Consider the following 22,352-nt stretch of genomic DNA (forward strand, 5'->3'; position numbering starts at 1 on the left):
CACGTGTATGTTCAGTCTGTTCTGTTGTTATACTCAAATTGAAATCAATTGCTGAACTAAATTAATCACTAAATGGGGAAGAGGGACTGCAGATTGACATCTGTTGCATTTCTTTTTCCTGTGTAGCATGATTCATCAGTATCGCCCTGTTAAATAAATTACCAGATACATACAACATTATAATCAGGTCAGGTTTGTACATTGTTTAACCCAATATCACAAACAATGAGCTGAAAGGCTTTGTTTACATGTGTCTGCCCACATAGTGACTCCCCACATCATTCGTAAATAATTCTATTAGGGTGGAGAGTGTTTGGTGTCCAGACAGAAGCTTAATCATTAACATAATTCCAGACTGTGAGGCACACTTCAGTCTGCGGTGAGGCTGTGTGTGTGTGTCCTCCCCCCAGAGGTGCATCTCAGGGAACTGTTTTTGGCCCCTGTAGCATTTTGGTGAGTAATCGTAGGGCTTTGGAGCTCTCAGTCAGCCATTTACATGTCAAAACCTCCCTAGGCTTGGGATGTAAGAGACCCAATTTGGAATGACAAAGCTCGGCCAGAGACAGCTGATCCACAAAGGAGGGCTGGTTAAGTTCTTCCTCCCAGTCACCAGCTGCTCCACTGACCCATAGTACCTCTATTCAGCAAACACACACAGGAGAGAGGGGAGGGCTGCCACGCGCACTTGCGGATATCAGAAGAAACCGAGAATGGTAATTTATTCTCGTGAATCACCTTAGGACATGCTGTTGAAACACTAGGGTTATGATTCAGCCCCAAAATGAAACATACCAGCATTTTTTGGAACATACCTGTCATACATAATGTTGCTCTTAGTATTTACAGCCTGATTTACAAATGTTCGCAACACAAACTCTGCTCAGTTGGTGCGAGTGCTTGCTGACTTATTATTTTTTCCCCTCAAAAAAAACAAAGTGCTTTTTATGACAAAAGCAGGTCACAGTAAAACATCCTTCCATGGTTGTGTCTTTGGGGTGTTGGTGACATTACTGCTTACTGATGAATTCCTTGCATGCAGACTTTTGTTTCAACTGCTTTACATATTTATTTATTTCACTTTTTTTATTTTGTGCACAACATGACAGGTGAGCTGAACCGCCATTGATTTTGTGCGCAGCCTTGCCTGTGCAGCATCTGTCACATGTAGCACAACTCTATTTGTGTCTGCATCTGACACAAAGTGGCTTGGGGATTTGTCACCTCCCTCCCTGCATTGTGTACTGGAATGACAGGATACTGGCTGGAACTTGTAAGTCACACCCAGCATTTTTTTCTTGGATCGGTGCTCCACATTTAAATGGAAACATGTTGCATCTACTCCCGTACTTCCACTTTCTAGCTCATGAGCCTGACCTCCAAGAGGTGCAGGAGAAAAACACAGGCCGGCATTTGTAAGACAGCAATGACAGGAAGGGATAACTGAAGGATCAGGGCAGATGGTAAGGTATGGCCGGCTCCTGTTGATTACATAAGTAGATTTAAAGCAGGGAAAAGGGGACGTGTTTCATTAGCGGCACTGGTGCCAGATCTATATTTGGAGCATGAGCCCACAGAAACAGACATGCATGGATGAAAATAGCCTTTAATAGCCCAGTTTGGGAGCTTTATTCCATTCCACTTTCCTGCCACAAGGATAGTGACAGACGGAGCACAATCCGCAGAGAGCCGCTCTATTCACCCAATCACAGTGCTCCCTCAGGCAGGGAAGGAAGGAGGAGAGTGTGGGAAAAAGGAGACGGGTGGAGGAATCAGGGGGGTGCAGATACAGAAGGACGAGATGTGGCGACATAAATGAGCTCATAGCGGTGTGTGTTGTTTGAGAAGCCATCTAAGAATTATATGACAAAAGAGCAGAGTAACTTTACGAGAAATATTTAACAGTGAACAGCATAAATATATTATGTAATATACAAAGGGATGATAATGTTGCATATGCAATTTTTCTAAAACTAATTTGAATTTGCCTCATTTATCCCATGTTTAAAGCTAAGTCTGCAAGTAAATTATACATTGTTACTTCTTACAAATCCAATGCAATATAGATATTTGTACATCATATTTTTAAAATATATTTTCAAACTGCACTTAAAATGAAGTTATCAGTTTTACATTCCTCTCATCCCCAAACAGCAGGGGGTTTCTAGTCAGTAGAGTCCAGAAGTGGCCTCAGACGGAAGGCTAGAGAGTCACAGTCAATGCTGCTGCAGATGCGTGGGGGGCTGGGAGGGAGTGTGTGGTGGAAACCCAATCTCCTCATATTGGGTGCCCATTGCCCCCAGAGAGAAAGCAAGAAACAAGAGGCCCAGCTGTCCTTAACAATGGACCAGCCAGGACTCAAAAGGCCTCTTTCAGTCCCCAGGCTCTCCGAAGGCTGCTTCCAGGGAGACTAGCCAGGACATGCGTACATGCACAGCAAACATGTCTCTGTCTGCTTTGGAAGAGCTTGTGTGTTTGTGTACGTCTGTATGCACACATGCTCAAGCATGTATATATCTATATCTATATATATCTATATATTTATATATATATATAAATATATTTATATATATATATATATTTATATATATATATATATATATATATATATACAGCCAACTGGTACACCATTGGTTACAGCCAATGTGTGACCCCTCCCCACTGACTGCACATGCTACAATATGCTACAATATGCATCTCTGGCTGGTTCTTGTTTTAAAAAGAGAATATGCAAAAAGATTTGTTTGCCGACACTTATATATAATGCCACAGCCACTGGAATGGAGTGTGGCTCGAGAAATGTTCACGCGTGGACCGACCTACCGAAGCGTATCCTTAATTGTAGTATGAATTAGAGCTGGCCGACAATGCAATATGATTATTTATTGTCTTTAATTAAATGTCAAATCATGATGAAATCATTGATAAACCTGATAATTACAAGCACTTAACTCAAATTTCTCAGAAAAACTGATTATTTTTGCACTACAGTGCCTAACTAAATAAGAAAATATGCATAACTTTTTATGTTGAATTATCAGAAAACATGTCCTAATGCTATTAAGATATGAAACTATCTTTATCGGCATATAAGATTTTGGCAATATTGCCCAGAACATATTTCAACATTTCTCAGAGTGGCTTTCTTCTGGACTGTAACTAAAATTAGAGGGATTACAGCATATTCCAATTGAGAAAAAAAGAGTTTCATTATCAAAATATAACAGGTCATACCCTCAGCATTGAAGGCTGGTTGGTGAATCTGCTTAGAGGTTGACCAGATTGGTGGAACAAGAACATCTCACATTGCAATCAATGGGCTAATACCTAAACTAAACATTGAGTCATACAGCTGTCTTTTGCAGACTTTTCAACATGCTCAGACATGTCTAGGACACACTGATACACTGCAGGTAATGGTCAACCAGATGCCCAACAGAACATCCCAACAGTCCGAATACAATACAATACAATACAAAAGAGTAGCAAACTCAAATTCACATGAACGTTGCAGTCATCATTGGCATGCCAGCCTTTGGAAGTCACTACACCTGGCCAAGAAAGTCACTGCACTTAACTCCCCATAAAACCACAACATGCCATTTTTCACTTCTGCTTTAGAGGTGCTGGTAGGAGGGTTCTTTGGGAAAAAGCCAAGATAGCTGTTTCCAATCTTTTTGCTCAGCTAAACTAATTGTCTCATTTCGCTCGCTTCATACTTAGTAGACGGATATGAGAATGGTTTCAATTCCCTCGTCTACATCTCAGCAAAATGCTTATATTCCAAATCTCCAGAGAAAACACTCTTTCAATACTTACATACATAGTAGATATTGAAAAAGTAATGCAAAAACTGGACAAAACACCATTTATTTCACACTACTGTGGGTGTGTGAGGCTGACAGAATAAACTACATGTATTGGGAAATATGCCAAGTGACCTGCTGTGCATTTATCCACATCTTGTCTATTTTAATTATACAGGCAATACTCAAGCATTTTTAGAGATATTGTGTGCACAATCACTTGCATCTCCAATGCTTTAAGCATTGCAACTCTACTTGTCCCAAAACACTTCAGCCTTTTTTTATCACATGGGGGAGGGGAACAGAAACTAAATCTGCAATGCCAGATCCAGGCAGTTTGGCCCACCCATAACAACCCAGAAACACCAGGTTCACTGAAAGGCCATATGTTAAATGTCTTTCACTCATATCACATAGGCCACGTTTGCTAAGCAGAAGGATCTTTGAGCCCAACTCACATGTTGCACTGATGCTTTTGACGGATTCCTTGAAATGTAGCTGCGTAAACTTAACCCATCTGATCCTTCAATCGTGTTGTGAAAAATGCATTATTTATTTGCAAATACTTGATCGGCATCTGCTCTCCAAATTCACAAAGTTTTTCTCTCATGATCACCCCCTCTGGCTGTCAGTTTGTAATGGGTGCTAGCTGTTGATTTTTGACGTGGATGAGGGTTCTGTGAGAAGTGTCTGCATGAGTGCATGGAGTTTGAGTAAATACATTCGGGAGACAGACGTGTGGGCGAGACAAAGAGAGGACAACGTTGCGTGTGATGGGTTTTTGTGTAGGTGACGATCCCCCGGGTATTTCACGAGAGCGAGGTCTTTATTCCATGCTGCACAAACACAGCCAGCGCTCCACAGGGGAAAGCTCTAGTCAGTCAGTTCCAGAGCTTAAAGCGAACGCTTCCCCTTCCCCCACCGACACGATGATCCTCACAAACACGCACACACACACACACACACACACGGACATGAGCATACGTGCAAGCTACACATATGCTCAAAGGCATATAGGCGAATGCTTCCACTTCCACACGCACACACACACACACACACACACACACACACACACACACACACACACACGCACACACGCACACACACACACACACGCATACACATGCACAGGTTTGGCCTCTTTCTCCTTCACACACTCAATTGTCCTCAGTGCCCTCCCTCTGTTTATTCATGGCGACCCCAGTGCTGATACCATCTCATTCTATCTCAATTACATCAGCCAACTCCCCATCCTCCCCAGCAAGAACTGTTTTTCTTCTTCCCTTATGCTTGCACTTGTACCCTCTGTCAGTTTCTTCTGTCTCCTTCAACCAGTATCCTGGTTTATAGAATAATAGGCTCCATATCCAGATAAATACAAAATAAAAATAAAAATGACCACTATGATTGGCACCTGTGTCAATAGGTTTCAGGCATGAGCTTGAATCTTTAAAAACAACAACAAAAAAACGACAATAGGGATTCAAGACAAATAGGAAAGGGGTACAAAAACATGCTCTAACGTTTGAGTGGTTGCACTCAATTGCATCACTGCTCTTGGTTAGTCCAAATAATAAACTGCACTGGTCACACGTTATGAAATCAAAGCACAGCATGATGTAATATGACAAACATCACACAAGATGCAACAATGCCTGTGAAAAGGATTTATCACTTGTGCTACTGTAATTACATGTTTCCCAATTGCTCCTCTTCCAGGGCTCATACATGTTCTTAACAATACATTTCTCTGATTTTTATGCAATTTTTTTATGACCATACATTCTCTAAAACGTCTATAAATTAATTGCATGTAGAATGTTCGGCTTTGGCTCTTGAGGAATATGACCTGAACAAGCTGGCTTTTGTATTCACGTCTTTTAGGCAGGGCTTGGTGCCATACTATTGTTCCGACAGCCCATTATTCCGAAACCCCAATAGTCCAAAATGTCCCATTGGACCGAAAGCCCATTTGTCCAACAGTGCGTTATTCCAAAAACAAACTCCAATTGTTACAAAGTCCCATTGCTCCAAAAATACAAATTGTACATGCAACGAACGGAAGCAAATGGATAATTATTATGCAAAACGACACTAAACCTGCTTCAGAAATCATTTCTAAAGCCTGAAAAGAGTGCTGAATGTTCCTTACCTGCTGAAGTATGTCATTCTCTGTAGCAGGAGGGCTATTAAGTAAAGGAATGTGGTCTCAGTATGTTATATATCACTTTTACAGATTTGATTTTCAAGTCCAATAGCAGCAAAAGGTTTACTCTTACAAAGTCTTTTTCAGTCACGTTTATAAGTCACAGGTGTCTTGCTGCTGCAAACAATATTGTCACATCATCCAAACTACTATATTTCTAACCGTTCTGTGTCGTACTTCATCACAATTCCAGTGTGTGAAGTATCAGACAAATAGCTTGATGATCCAGATTGTTCACGTCCCAGCTGCCTTTTTTCATGATTCCCTTGCTACTTTCCTTGCTCTCTGGTCAAGTGCTCCCATTGTATTTCTCACACAGCGCTATACTTAATTAAGTGCCTGTTGAAAATATACTCTAATGGATCTTCTCTAAATGTATTATGGTAAAATTAACTGTTATAATGATTAAAGCTGCTGTGGGCTGTGAATGCTATTTCCTCACTCTGCTGCTTTTGATGCACAAATGGTTAGCATAATGCTTACTGAGTGAGGTATTTTTGGCAAATTGTCCCTGATTGCACATAATACATAGTTGCACTTGTTGTTTACAATGACAGCGGTCACATTTCATATGCTTTGCTTCTCTGAATTCAGCTAGAGCATTTTATAATATTTTAGGAACTAATAATTTAAATGGGGCTATTTAAATGTTGCTACTGGAAAGTTGATTTACATAAAAAAGGAAATAGCCGATTTGCTCATTTACAAAAGACTTATGTGAGAGTCAGGAAATTAATATATGTCAATGTAAACAAATATTTTTGAGTCCAATGTCATCCTGTGGTGAACCCTGGTGTTGTAATTCCACGGTTTAGCCTCTATGTTAAATGTGTTTCAAAGCCCGGTGCTCTTCCTGGTACTCTTTTTTCCGGTATCTGGAATGTGTTGGGTAATCTGCGCCAATTTGTTGCGAAATGTGAACATACACACAGGAAAATAGAAAGTTTGTCATTGAACTTCTGCAATGTAGTGACCATGCACTTCCTGTGATAGACAATAACAGGAAGTGGTTAACAAGGCAGGCCCTAGCAGACAGGCACCCCTCGTAGTGGAATGCCTGAAAAACAACAATAATATGACTGTTTCAAAGTGACTACAGGACACCACAACAAAATGTATTCTGTTCACAATAACTGTGAACGGCAGGAAAAGGTGAGGTCTCACTTTGGGCTAAGCTCTTCATGATGTACAAGCACATAATTAGGGGTGTGTCTGTTAACATGTAACAATAAAAAAGTCTAAATGTCGGTTTTAGACGTTTTTAGTTTTATCACCCTTGAGAGATTTCCCCAACACGCATGCATATATGAACAATATTTTTATCTAAAGCAGATGTTATTGATTCATCTTGCCTTCCGGGTTCATTTATTTTTGTCGGATTGGGTTCCAGCTTATCCCTGCCAACAAACAACACAGCCTTACAAGACAGCAGATTTGAGTTTGATTGTATAGAAATAATCTATGTAAACCATGAGGACTTTATGTCAGTGGGTTAGTGCTGAAACAAGATTAAGGGACTACACTCGTGTCCCTGTGAGGCTGCACAGCTGGACCTTGAACTAAATGTGAACTCAGTATGTTAACATGCTCACAATGACAACACCAACATGCTGCCGTTTAGCTAGTATACTGTTTGCCATGTTTTTTGTGTTAGAACGCCCTTGTTTGCTAATGAGCACTTAAACACAGAAGTGCATCTGAGGCTGATGGGAACGTTTTGCAGCTATTTAGTCATCGCCTTAATAGATCAGGATTTTGATCGCTCTCTTTTATAATGCTATTTGTATCAGTGATTTCATCTTTCTGTATGATCCACAGGTGAATGCTACATCTTAGACCATTTCTTTTCAAAGATTGTCAAGAGGCCATCTAGGAAAAGCCTGCAATGAAAGTAGATGAAGAAGACTAAAGCCGTATCTGTCACCTTACATGTGTAGAGTGGGTTGTTTTGTCTTGTAAAGAACATATCAGCTATGTGCCATTGAATATAGAATCGGCCTCAAGCCCATAAGTAAACATTTTTGCATATTAAGATTATTTAAGCAGTCTGAATCCTATATACTGTATGATTTTAAATGGTACCAGAGAAAGTATATTACCTACCATCCCTAATAAGCATTCATATGTGCAGCTACCGGTGAAATGATGATACTTCTTTCTCTCTCCGTTTGTAATTAATGTTCTTTGGGGGATGTGTAAATATAGTTGCTCAGTCTTTTAGCCAATTACGCAGAACAAAGACGGCGGATGTCAGCAGAATCCTCAGCGCTCTGGGAGCTCCCAGCACAACCAGGACTGACCTTCAGGCTTTCACTTCTTTGCCGCTCCTTATCAGCAAGCATTACTTTGTTATTGTCATCCAGACTCACTGCAGTCTTCCAAGGACATTTTGGGGTATGAGTTGTGCATGAAACTAACTTTATTTTTTAAGTTTTCCCAGCATAGTTATTATGCCAAAGACAGACTGTGTTGTTGTTGACCCTCGCGTCAACCTATTTGTATGTCTGTCGGAGATGGACACGACAATTACTCGTCTTTTCAAGGTTAGGTTTAGGAAAAGCTTCTGGTTTGGGTCGCAATAACTATATTAAAATGGCGTTAATAGAATATGAAGTTAGATGATTCATAAATCAACAATGACTTCTGGTTTCACACAAGGCAAAAACAATGGTCTCCTGGGTAAAAGGCCAGTCATTTACTTCCTGGTTTCCGATTACGTGGATTATATAATAATTTGTATAACAATGTCTGAGAAAAGCCTGGTGTACTTCGTCAGTCACAATGAGCCTAGTTAATAAATGGGGATGACTCTTTTGTTTAGTTTCCAGACAACAATACGGAATGGGATGTCTTCATCTGATTTTGTGATCATGAGGCACTTAGCATGCCCCAGCATGGTCACCATTGCTCCAGCCATTGATCTCAGTGAAGCAAGCATGCTGGGATAAACCACCGCTTTAAAAGATTTGACAGTAATTAGTTTCTGATGCAGAGCTGCAGTCATTTATGATGACCTGTTTTTCCAAATTTAAATAAGTAGCAGTAAATTACCAGTGAAAGGAAAGTTAGAACATATTTAGCTTCTGAAGGCATTCCCCAAGAAAACTCAATTTTAAAAGTGTAAAGTTACAAGAGGGATTTCAATAAAAATCCTTTGCATTTTATTGGACCGCTAAAACGTGGGGGGGCTTAACGAGATACAAAGCTACAGAGGACTGAGCCTCTTCACACACCTCCCTTGTTGCTAAAAGTTGCAAATTGATTGATCGATGGGATGATATTATTGGTTGGAATTAGTTGGTTCTAGCTTACGTAAGCTGTCGATGTAAAACTTAGTTTTACATCGATGTAAAACTTAGTTTTACATCGAGAAAAAACTATTTTGCTATAACAATATTGATTTTTACTGTATATGTAGAGTAAGTGAAATAAAGTGTTGATTTTGTGTAAGTTTTGTGCACAATATGTTCGGGGATGTAATCTAAAAGGGTATGCAGGCATTTTTCCATTTCATTTGGACTTTAACAGCTTTACAACGCTATTTCTCTACCCGCTAACCTTGTCCACATAGACTAAGCTCTCACAGTAAACCTATCACTGATGCACATAGGTCAAGTGACTCAACAAGAGCAGCAAGCTACTAGCTTGTTTTTCTGCCTCCACTGTCTCTATTGTATACCCAACTGCTCTCAGCTCGGCAGTGTGCAAAGGTAGCAGTCGCTTTTCTCATGTGCATCTGTGTCTTCAGTACATTCAAAATATACACATTTTGAGCTGACAAGCAATTCTCATGCTCCTCCATTGGTAAGGAGCACGGTTGTCTTGAATATAGTGTTTTGTTGATTGAGGAGGTGACTATTTTAGGCTAAACCCCAGGAGCAAATGACTAATGTTGCAGAAGTTACCATCGCACTAGTTCCCTCGACAAAAAATAGAGGAGATTTTTTGGGGGATTTTGGATTATTACAAAAAAATATTTGAGGTGCAAATTACTCAGGCTAACTAAGATATCCAGGTTCTAAGCCAGAGTATTTATGTATATTAAACAAAATATAAGGCTGTTGGAATATATTGAGCATGTAGGACTAATAGATGACGAGTGGACTGTGTTCCAATACATTATATAGACATTTTATATTGTTTAAGTAAATAGAAAAATGTTGCTGTACACAGAGATAAAAATACTTTTGTTTTGTTACTATACATATTTGGTTCAGGTAAGTTTAAGTCACAGCAAAGGTTCCACAGTATATCTCGATATGTGCTGTGACTTCTGTGTAATTGCTTTTGTAATTCATGGTATCAGAGGTTATTTTCATTATTTATATGGCGTGAATAATTTCATTTTTCATAATCACATATATTTTCATAGAACTAGAGTGACGATGTGTAACTACATCAGAGTTGACCGCGCTTCTTATTCTCTTACAATGACATACCTTCTTAGTAATGTAACAATAATGATTATATAATCTATATTATATCTCACAAACCAGGATATGAGAGCCACACAAGATGGCCATGGATCACTTCCAACAAGGGCATAGCCTCCATAAGAAAAGGACATTGTATTGGAACGGAAAAGGACACGTGAACCCTCTTTACCTCTGTCACTACTTCACTCTGCATTGATCCAATTCCAATTCATCTTCATGACGAAAAACGATGTTACCACAATGACAAAGAGTCAATGAGCAGTGCAATGGCTTCAATCAACAAGACAAAACAACAACAACAAAAAGAGCTGTGACCTGTGATGAAGAATCTGACGAGGCAGCTGGAGGTGTGGCTCATTGCCTACAGGATGTCTGAAAAATGGGTCACACATGTGGGAGCACTGATCCTTATGTCTGAGTTACAGAAGACAAAAGGATGCATACTATGCCACAGTATACACAGGGGCCATGACTCCCTCACTGATGAGATAGCATTGGGGGCAGGGAGCATCGGTGGCCTTGTTTAATTAGATTTAGTCCTGGTTGCATCCAACCTGAGGGGTTGGGGTGAATGTGCTGTGCAAACAAAGTGGTCATTCATCAGTGTTGCCAATCACACCGGACATGATTAAGTTACACACTCTATGGCTGCAGCGCTAGGGCTAGCGTTACACTGGTCGCCAAGCCAAACATAAGCATGCTGCATTCACAGCCTCAAAAGGTCAAGAGGTGTTGGATTGTTTTTACACGAATACCCAAAGAGGTCACATTAACATCTAAGTATTACACCCAGGCTAAATTATCATTATAGTGTGACAACCACATATATGTTAAAAGGTGAAACTGCAAACTGAGAAGCTCAGTAATGGCATACTGTTGTTAGTGACATAAAACGTTCTTCAGCCCGTAAGCTGTGAGGAATGCATTAGTGATGAGTTTCTAGGCAACCCACTTCTTCTACTCCAACAGCAGTTACAGAGTCATGCATGTTACATCACATCGATTGATTGACATTAAAGAGAAACTATATGCAGTCTGTATTCATGTTTCTTACAAGAAGAGCCATGTTTTTGCAAAGATTATTACATTTTGGAATGCAAATTGTTTATAAAGTATAATTAATATTCTCATCACGATTTTCATTTTTTATACAACGTACATATGCACAGTTTGTATGTATCACAGGTTTTTTATAGTCACTTTGGATGTGATGATGTAAGCATGTGTTGAATTACAGTCAAGCAGAGTTGCATCAGCTGACTTTAATTGCTTAAAGCCGGGACTGTTTGGATCTCATCCACTGAAATCATATTTGCATCACTTGAATAATATGACTGCCGCTGTCTGTCACTCGGTGTGCAATACCGTGAGCGCACCGAGTTTGATTCAAATCTTGACATGAATTGAAATATAACAGTTTAATCAGTGAGATGCATAATAATATAAATATTTGGGTCAGAGTGAAGTGGAATTGATGAGATGTGATTTGACAGGAGTTTTATAATGTTGACTACTTGTGATGCATGTCTTAAGGAATTCAAGCCAACCTGAAACCAAATATTGTTCTTCTCTTCTCTTCCCCGTTGCATCAAGAGAAAACAGGACGCTTGTGGCGGGTTATAAGAGGGGGAAGGGAGGCACATGCTTAGAAGGAAAGAAAGAATGAGACAGAAAGAAAATACATTTTAATGTATCATTCTTATTTTGTCTAATTTAATAGTTAAATGTAGAAAAAAACAATATAGAGATTGCGATGAAGGTGACAGACAACTAAACCCAGAGGCCACCAAACATGTTGTGGCAGACAGCATTTGACATTCCTGAGTGTTATAAAAATAGTTCTCCAAAGAGGAAGAGAGAAACAAAATGTGCAACATTTTGTCACTGATCCGTCTGACACATGACACTAAAACAGCAGCGCACTCTGAGCAGCGTAAGCACACCAGCAACCTTCTGAAAATCAATAGTGAAGATAATTGAAAAGCAGAGTTAGCTCCTGCCGTCTTGCATGGAATCTCTATGCAACTTGTTGGCTTCCACTTATTGATCAACAGCACGTGTTATCCTCAAAACCCAGAAGAACCCGAGCTGCCATCCTCCCATCACTTGGCACAGGCTCACCATGTAAATTTCATGACCACAGCATGTTACTGCCGCCAATTCCTCGCTTTGAGTCAGATTCACCGGGACACCCACAAAAGCCTGTAGGGCATTTATCTTTTGTGATGCGTTTTTTTTTTGTCTTTGTCTTGACGGCCTTAATGAAAGATTTAGGGAGATGCTTAATTCTATGGGTCTGGTCAGGTAGACGGATACTGCTACCCCTGCTGTTGTGGCGATGAAACCTGCAGCGGAGGGATGGAGAGAGGCAGGGTGCAGACTGACAAGCAGACAGAGAACCATGGCTGCTAATATAGCGGAGAGGGAGGTGCTGATGGCCTGTTGCCAAGGTGACATGGGCCAGCCGGGTTCTGTCTCATTTGCAGATGCAAACGAGACCTCGCAGCTCCTGCCGACGCTTGCCAAGCCTCCTCTGGAGACACAAACTGAACCCCCCCCCGCCCCCCGGAGAACAGCTCCAGCATACACCTGAGCTGAGAACAGAGGCGATGCGCAACTATTTATTTGCTTTTCACGTTTGCTTGTGATGTGGCTCCTTTGTGCCCCGTCTGCCTCGGCTCCTTTGGGAAAGAAGGATTGTTTATAGTTTCTAAGTGTCCAACAACCCCCACATTGACATCTTCCCTCCTATCCTCATAGCCATTGATTCCCTGTGTTGAATTGGCCTTTTCAGAGAGGGGGCTGATAGCGGCGTTCGCTGTTGAATAACAGCCCTCAGCCGACGCAGCACTCCACCCCAGCGACAACAAAAAGGCAGACTCCTTTGTTTGGCTGGAGGTAAACAGCTGGGAACAGATGATGCTGGCCGGGCTGATTTACGTGGCCACAGCTACCGTGGCGACAAGGTTTTGTTATGATAAGGACAAACATATGAGGGGAAAGGGAGGGCGAGGAGAAAGGCAGAGAGAGATTGAGAGAGCGGGAAAGAGAGCATGAGAAGTCAGATGCAAAACAAAACGTAAGCTATTTGGGCATTTGTTTGTGTTCGTGTGGGTCTAAAATCCCTTCTCGAGCGCTCCTCCTGGAGTCATCTGAGAACATCTGAGAAACATATGGGCCTAACAATAGATGTATCAGTGGTAAGTCTCACAGGTCAGGAAACGGAAGTCAAAACTGCAGCAAATTACAAGGGAAAACACCAAATTAAAAAAGGGGAGCGAAACCACACCATTCCCATTTTTTTTTAATGCTTTTTTTCTTTTTTCAACAAACACCAATATATGGTGTCTAGAATTATAATAACAAACAACTGGCAGAACTGTGCTCTGTGATAACTTGGAGCTACAGAATGAAAAACAACAGTAATAAAACTGCCATTAACAAGTGTGGCTGACGCGCACTTATGAGAAACGCCACATATGCCGCGCAGACCAAATCCTGAATGGTTAAATGGTCATGAATAATTAGGGCATTCTCTCACTGAGCAGATGTCTCTTTCTGCCAAACGCTGTTTCTCTCAAGAATGAACGGCTGGGCAAGATAAGCCTGGTGGAGGAACAGAGTGGGGGTCTTGTGGATAGAAGAGTGAAGGGAGGAAGATTGGATGATGTGACCTGTAATACAATATACCATGTGTGCTCACTCACACGCACACACACACACACACACACACACACACACACACACAGACATATATAATGCAAAGTCTTGCGATATGCACAGAAGCGCTGATCAATGCCTCAAGCCTCCTGACCCTCCCCCAAAACACATAAGCACACTGCACTAACATTATATACAAGCATTCCCACTTGAAGCCCCTGAAGTCTCAAGAGACGATGGTGGCCCCACTCAGCCTCATGGTCACTGTGTCAGCGAGCCCATACATTTCTCAGCTTGTCCCTCAAATATTGATAAGACAATCTCTATTTTATAAATACAGGGCAGGGGACATTTTCTGTTTTAATAGAGGATTGCACCTTATTCTGTAATACTTGTTGTCAGTTGCAAAGATACCCCAGATTACTCATTGGCCTCCATTGTTTCCTCCAGTGTTAGATTGTTGCATCACACTATTTAAGTGATCGAGGGGATAGTTTCTATCCATATGACAGAGGGGGTAAACTCTTCACGAACAGAGAACAAAAGTGGAATTGTTCAGGAGCTTGTGATCTTCCTCCACAGAATTACAGTTTGGAAGGAAATGCAGATGCTCAAACCTCCATTTCTTCTTACAAGGACTACTCGTTCATATTATAAAAACTGAGATTAAAAGATGAGGCTGTGGTTATGTCAGGTGCTTTTTCTAAGATCAACTTGAAATATAAAGTCCTCACATGCTTGTTCTCTCTTCTTTGTCTGTCAAACAACACATCTAAAGCTCGCGAGTTAGCGCTGTGATTGGGCACATGCTTTGTCATCGTTGTAGCTTTTTCCAACGTTGGCTCCGGTGCCATCGTAACCCGTTCCGAAGGTTTGTGATCAGCATGTGAAATACCTTGTGGCAATCGGGGGGCCCTTCTCCCCCGGTCACCCCTCATATCTAACTGCTTTATTATAGGTTCTTGCCAAAGGCGCTGGATCAAATTTGTCCAAAAGGGGATCCATTTACTGTATGTCCAAACACGTGAAGACAGGATTGCTTCTTGCAACCGGCTTCGTGCGAAGGGAAACATGGCTATTCATGTTTGCAAAATCAATGTTTTGTTTGTTTGAATAATGAATCATGCTGGGCATACATACAGTAGATTTTAGTGACGATCAAAAGTGACAAATCATTTTTAGAGACCCCCCCCCTGTCTAGAGTGTCAATCAAGGCCCTGTATCCCGCACACATGTGTAATCCAACATGGAACAACAGTTTTTTTTGTTTTTATATAGATCTTGTAGAACTGATAAATTCAACAATGAATGTCTTCTGTGATTGTGTATTAATTTACCTGTGTTGAAAATAGCTCTTGTTGTTGTTATCCTTCGCAGGGCAACGTGTTTTCTATCTTGATATGGAAATAGTCAGAGAGTAGCATCAGAAGAAACTCTCAGCACCGTGGAATGTCAAACTTGTAATGTCTAAATGGCTCAGGACTCGTATGTATCTCCCCAACTTTTAATATATATTGTGCAGTGCATAACACATACATTCATGTATAACTGTCTCAGCCTTTCTTTCAATTAGTTTCTCCAATTTGAGCAGAAGAACATCTTAAATCAGTGCTCAATGACCAGATGCATTTTCGCCGTCATGGACCAGTTGTTTTATCATGTAGAAATGTATTAACAGTAGCTAAAGGGCATGACATGCCAGGCAGAATGAAGTGTATTCAGTGGTCTGGCACACTTATTTAACTGACTGTTATAGGTCCGTGGACGGTTGAACTCTTGACAGCCCGCAATGGCTAACAATAGGTGTCTTGCCACTTTTCACTCAAGCACATTTACACAGTTATGTATTCACACTCACACCTGCAAAGCTCTGCAAAGGAAAACATGTAAGACGTCAATATATTGAATTGTTTCTTTGGATCAAATCAAGGCCAGGGGACTGAAACTGTGGGACGTGAAGCAGGGGAAACAATAATCGGTTGTCATTAGGCGGATTGAATAACAGAGATGTACATTCTACTCGATCAATGGCTTGCAAACAATTTAGCACTTTAAGCCTATTGATTTCCACGGCTTCCCATACATGCTGCAGGGATTTTTGAAATTTCTGTATTATGACAGGGAACAAAGCAGTGAGTCAGGAGGAGACGCTGACAAAGACTCCTCTGCTTTTCTGTGAAGAATTCATTCCTGAATTGAGTTGAAGCAAGGAGGCTGCTCTAAACCGCAGCTCTTCTACTGCCTCATTGCCTAAAAATCGTCTCAACGGAATCAACTGCCAGTGGTGGAGATGAAATTGTCTGACAGTGAAAGAGCTTAATGTGGAAGGTACTCCTGCTTGTCACCGTAGAGTTGTCATAACTACATAAAGGAAAAGTGTTTCGCAGTTAAAGACCTCATTTTGTTTTCTGTCAAATGCTACCTCCCTGCTATCTTCAATTGAGTACAGACACAGTCACTTCATCAGTTGCTCTATCAGTCACATAAAACTTGATGTCTGAATAACGGACAGGACTGAAAATCGAGATGACTGTGACTGATTCTGAGTTGCCTCATGTTGTTTATGACTCATATGCATCACAATCAAAACCAGGTTCACACCTTACTAACTGATGGTCATGGAGTTGTGTTTGTCCTCCTGGCTGAAGCAGGATAAAAGTCCATCAAAGCCCATCAAATAGGCATGGTATTTATGTTTGTGTAAGGAAGTGTGTGTCCTGATCACTACATCGCCAGGAAATCCCCACAGGAGGAAGCTTGTGGCACCTCATCAGTGATAATGCCATCATTGTCTTTTTTAGTAAGGGGTGGAAAAGAGCTCTGCTCTGCTCTTATGGTTGAATTGCTGCCATAGTCAAACAAGGATGTCTTTGTCCACCGTGAAGCAACACACCTATTGTTATTTTTTCCATTCTTTTTGTGTTTGTGTAATCATTTCATCATGGCAGCATGCTTATGAAACATTAAAAAGAGAGCAGGAGCATCATAGCAGTGGTTTTTCACAGCTATAAACTGCAAAACCTTTTCAAAAGTGTTTTGGAAATTACTCTAACACATCAACAGTGGTGTTTGGTTTGTGTAGGTGTTTCAGTTCCTCGTGGCAGAATGGCACATCACAACAGAGTGATCACAGTTTTTTCACATGGAAGTGGAGTTACTAAAGCAGACTTGAGAATGGATTCTACTTGTGTTCTTCCCCTTGGCAGAAATGGAAAACTGACCCTGTGTCACCATATTTTGAATACACTTCACACCTCCCGAAATGCAACCGGAGGTGTGAAGTCATTTCATGTTCTGCATAATATTTTCGCTGAGCCAGCTGGAGCAAAAAGTAAAACCTGTAAATTGTTAAGTGGAACGCTTTTGCAATGGCGTGATTGATTGCAGCCCAATTTGATTGAGCAAACATTGGCTTCCAGTTTAGCCTTAAATAGCCTCTCCCCTTTTGAACATGCAAAAGACAGAGCTCTAGCACATAGTTCAGGGAGTAAGTGTGCCACATGAGGTGGCTTTTTGCCAGACCTTCAAGTGTGGCCATCCAGAGCGGATATATAAACAGTTCTGCCCTCAGAAGTGGTCGAACAGGTGTCATGATAAATAGTCAATCTCAAACATAGGCGTACAGACAACAGGAATTCATTCTTCTAGATCTATTGAGGCAGTTGACCAGCTAGAAGTCCCTTGCACAAAGATTTAGCATACATTCTCCTTAGTTTCGCATTACTAACATGGCTAATAATGCTGATGGACGACCTGGCCAAGCCACATGAATCACTGTTTTATTCTCAAAAAGCCAGGCATCCATTTAATCTCTCAGGTAGGGCTTTAAAATGATAGGCTTGGTAAAGTGCACCATTATTATGCTTTTAAACGTACTGCAGTAGTTCAAAAAAATAGTTTTTCGATAGCAATAAAGATTTATGTAAGTTTGGTTGCCTGAAACTGTCACATCATTTAAGAGTTACAGCTTGGATGTATTAATGTCACTTTACATGATCCCGTGATTGTTTACCATTGAGAAACAACCAACAGGTGTCTGCTATGAATAGGAAGAATTGTAATATGTTTTTGGTGATCAGAAGAAAATAAAAAACTAAACTCCAATGATCCACAAGATGCTGAATATTTTTTTTTCCCCTAGTCAAATAAACAAAAGCCGCTTCAACAGGATTACCCTGTTTCCACTCATATAAAAACAGTTGTCGTTGTTTGTCGCTCAGGATTGAGTGACCAGTATGACTTTAACACGCAACCACAGAATAAATTACGGCCACGCTTCAACATCAGTGAAAAGTGAATTTGACCCCTAAAGTTACCTTTCATTCAAAAACCTTGAATCTACTTTGGAACTCTTTTTTCGGTAGATGTTGACTCACAGCCTGTCGTAATCTTTGCTGTTGCAACATCGGAAAATAACTGCACAGCAGAAGCCCTGCGAGTGGATGATTTAAGATTAATATAAAACAGTAAAGCTGTTGTCAAAATTGTTATTCTCAAAGTGGTGACACTTGACATTGTTAAACATCTAGAAAGTGTCTGTGATAAAGTTATGTGACAAATGAAATTAATTATTAGTGATCTAAATCACAAGTTTCATCCATCCATTTTCAGCTGCTTATCCGGGGTCGGGTTGCGGTGGCTGCAGGCCCAGCAGTGGCTAAACAAGTTACTCAAGTGATAGTTCACCGGTGTTGAACGTGCTATTTAGAATGGAAAGGCTAAAGTGCAGTGAAGCGTACTTTGCTGGGGAGTATAGAGCCACGTAATAAAAGATGAGCCAGCAAACATGTGCAGTGAAATGTTATTTTGGTCATAAATCAGCTATTTTCTCCACGCTGCATGCCAGCTGAAATGGCTGCAGTAACACTGCAATGATCAGAGATGATAACCATGTACATACTTTACAGTTCATTCCAGTTATTTGCAGTCTGTTGGTTTATATACATTTTATATAAACATATATATGTTTTTGTATTTTTTATTTTGTATAGATCTTTCATCACTGTTGTTTTATATGTTTATTTTCTTTATTTTCTTTTGTTCTGTAAGGTGTTATGCGCTACTCTCATAACAAGTTTTCCCTTGGGGATTAATAAAGTGTCTATCTATCTATCTATCTATCTATCTATCTATCTATCTATCTATCTATCTATCTATCATATACTGTCTATGCTCTGGACAACAATACAATGTTGCCACGATACAATTTTAATTTGATTCAATTCAACTCAGAGGCTTATTATGGATATGACTAACGCCTAGTTAACACAATCATTTAAATTGATATCAACTCACGAAAAGCAACAAAGTAATTTCATTACCAGGCTCTGTAGGAAGTAGATGTGCTTGGACAGGCCATGGGAATTTAAAAAATAAAGGCGTCTGCTGATATGTATTGCAGTTTTCACATTGTATTGATGATGTATTGATCCAGTCATATGGAATGCCATTATATCTGAGGGTGTCTCTTCAATAGCCTTTCAAATAGTTAAATAAAGGTTGATAATAATTCAGTCAGTAGCACATCAGTCAGAAACCTGCATGGTGCATTATACTAGAAACCAAATGACCAACCTTGAACAAACAGTGTAGTCAAAGACAGCACTGCAAACATAAACACATTAGTGAGCACTGCAGGTTGATTCACACGTTCACACTCCACAACTGATAGAGAATGCGAGTTATCTGTGATATAACAAGACAGTCAGTGAGTGTTTTTGTTGTCCCTGTGTGCACAATTTAATTTCAGTTGTATCTCACGACAACAGCAGGTTAACTGTCCTTTGACAGATTTTGTAAAATAGAAAAACGCAATAATAAAAAAGGACACAATTACTGATAGGTAGCAGATGATGTTGTACTGGGAATATATGTATATAATGGAACAAATCACATTCAACACATTATTGGTGTATAGTTATTGAAGAGTGTAACATGTTTTCATTCATCCAGCATTCATTAGTGTTTTGATGAATTAATTTCAAATTGAAAGCAGTGGCTAAACAAGTTACTCAAGTGATAGTTCACCGGTGTTGAACGTGCTATTTAGAATGGAAAGGCTAAAGTGCAGTGAAGCGTACTTTGCTGGGGAGTATAGAGCGACGTAATAAAAGATGAGCCAGCAAACATGTGCAGTGAAATGTTATTTTGGTCATAAATCAGCTATTTTCTCCACGCTGCATGCCAGCTGAAATGGCTGCAGTAACACTGCAATGATCAGAGATGCTAACCATGTACATCCTAGTTTAAAGGCTTTTTTCATGTTTCATGAAATGCCTTTCCGTGTGTTTCAGGTTAACTTCGTCAATAATAAATTCTCAGTATGCAGCTCAAACAGCCTTTACTCTACTAGCCAATGGATTGCATAAAACCTAAACGCTGTCTGTTATGCAATCTTTAGATAGCTCTATTTGAACACATGCAAAATGAAAGCATTCTTAACTGTATTTCTCTGTGAGAAGGGTGCCCTGGATAATGTTTTTTAACAGAGTTTACTTGTACTTGTTCCAATCCAATGTTGTTTTCTCCACTGACTAAACACCATGCAGCAGGGTGGAGGTCAAGACAGAGGCAGCAGATAAGAGGGACAGGGGAGAGGAGGGAGAATGGAGGAGAGAGAGGAGGGCGTACTCCCTGACCGCAAAGCACAATGTCTTATCTTGTCCTCTGTCCTCCCTGTCTTTATCTGCTGCACATGGATGTGGAGACTGTACACAGCTGTTGGTTGCCTACAGAAAGGGAAATAAGAATGAAATAGTTTCCACAAATGACAGTGTTGCCTTAGCCAGAGTCTATTGAGAAAATAACTCACACAAAGGTTAAAAGTACATATGCAGTTGGAGTGCAGTTGCTCTTCGTTGAAACATAAGATGTCACAGTAGCTCCAAATATTCACTCTTGTCTGGTTTGGCCAACACCCAAGAAAAAGTATGTTTTATTTCATGTGTTAAATCTTACTGTTTGGTCAAACAGACGTAAATATTATGTAAAATAAACTGGTAGTGCCGGCAGTTTGGTGACGGAGTGACTAGATGTGCTGTAAATGGCTAAATGAACGATGATTAATGGCAGTTGAGCATATTGACCACTTGCCAGGCAGAACTTGTAACCCCACTTCATAATATAGTGAGCTGATGACATGCTCTTTACTTCTTTGGAAATGACAATCGGTAAGTTAGTTAGACGGCAATGCTAATGTTTGTAGCTTCTGTCATAGCTTCCTCCTTTTTTCATCTCTGTTCTCTCAAAGGTCAACCTGGACAAGGAGGCTTGCAATATGCAGCGCCGCAAATTCCAGTCCTCCAAAATGGAACTCTGTGCATAAGCTGAGCACCAAATAAGTTTGCCTCAACCAGGACATACACTTAAATTAAATGTCAAGCATTGTTTTCTTCTTTTTTACGCTACTCTCTGTTTCTCCCTGCAAGTGTCTGTTGTATGTATACATATATAGCCTGCAGATCTAAATCTAATATTTCATTTATAACTGCACTATGGATATTATTTTGCACTGAGTTTCATATACGCAAAATCCTTGAATTTACATTTCAGGTATTTATTCAATCAATATTGGTCGTCTTGCAGTGGATGGATATTGTAATGAATCTATGACAGTTGCATTTGTTTTTTATTCTGTATCCTCTGTTTTTAAACTCATGGTTTCAAACAGCAATATCCATGGATGAGCCTAGAGTGGATCTTGGATAAGCCTCTAGCTCTTGGCTTAGGTCCCCACCCCCATTTCTCTAATGCTTGCTCTCCTTCTCTCTCTCTCTCTCTCTCTCTCTCTCTCTCTCTCTCTCTCTCTCTCTCTCTCTCTCTCTTTCTCTCTGTCTCTCTCTCTCTCTCTCCCTCCCTCCCCCTATGTGTCTCTGTCTTTCTCTTTCTCCCTCTTTCCCTCTCAAAAAGACAAACACACACACATACAGGGACTCCAAAAGCACTACAGACACTCGGCCAATTTAATAAAGAGAGACTTTGTCATGCGTATCTCTCCCACAGCTTCCTGGCCAGAGTGACAACAGTGTGGGTGAGTGGAAAAACAGGAAGAAACAGGCAGACTATAGACAGCTCTAGCCGGCAGTGGATGGGCCTGTGTGTGTGAGTGTGTTTATGTTTGTGTGTCTGTGCTTATGCCTTTGCATGTGTATGTACAGCATATGTGTTAACCCGCTAAGACATGTGCTCACCAGGACATTGCTCAACATTGAGAGGCAATGGTGGTGTAACACAGATAGGGCTCCCTGG

The sequence above is a fragment of the Clinocottus analis genome, unplaced genomic scaffold (genome assembly GCF_023055335.1).
Source record: "Clinocottus analis isolate CAN_PGR_092001 unplaced genomic scaffold, fCliAna1.0.p SCAF_9, whole genome shotgun sequence".
Taxonomy (NCBI): domain Eukaryota; kingdom Metazoa; phylum Chordata; class Actinopteri; order Perciformes; family Cottidae; genus Clinocottus; species Clinocottus analis.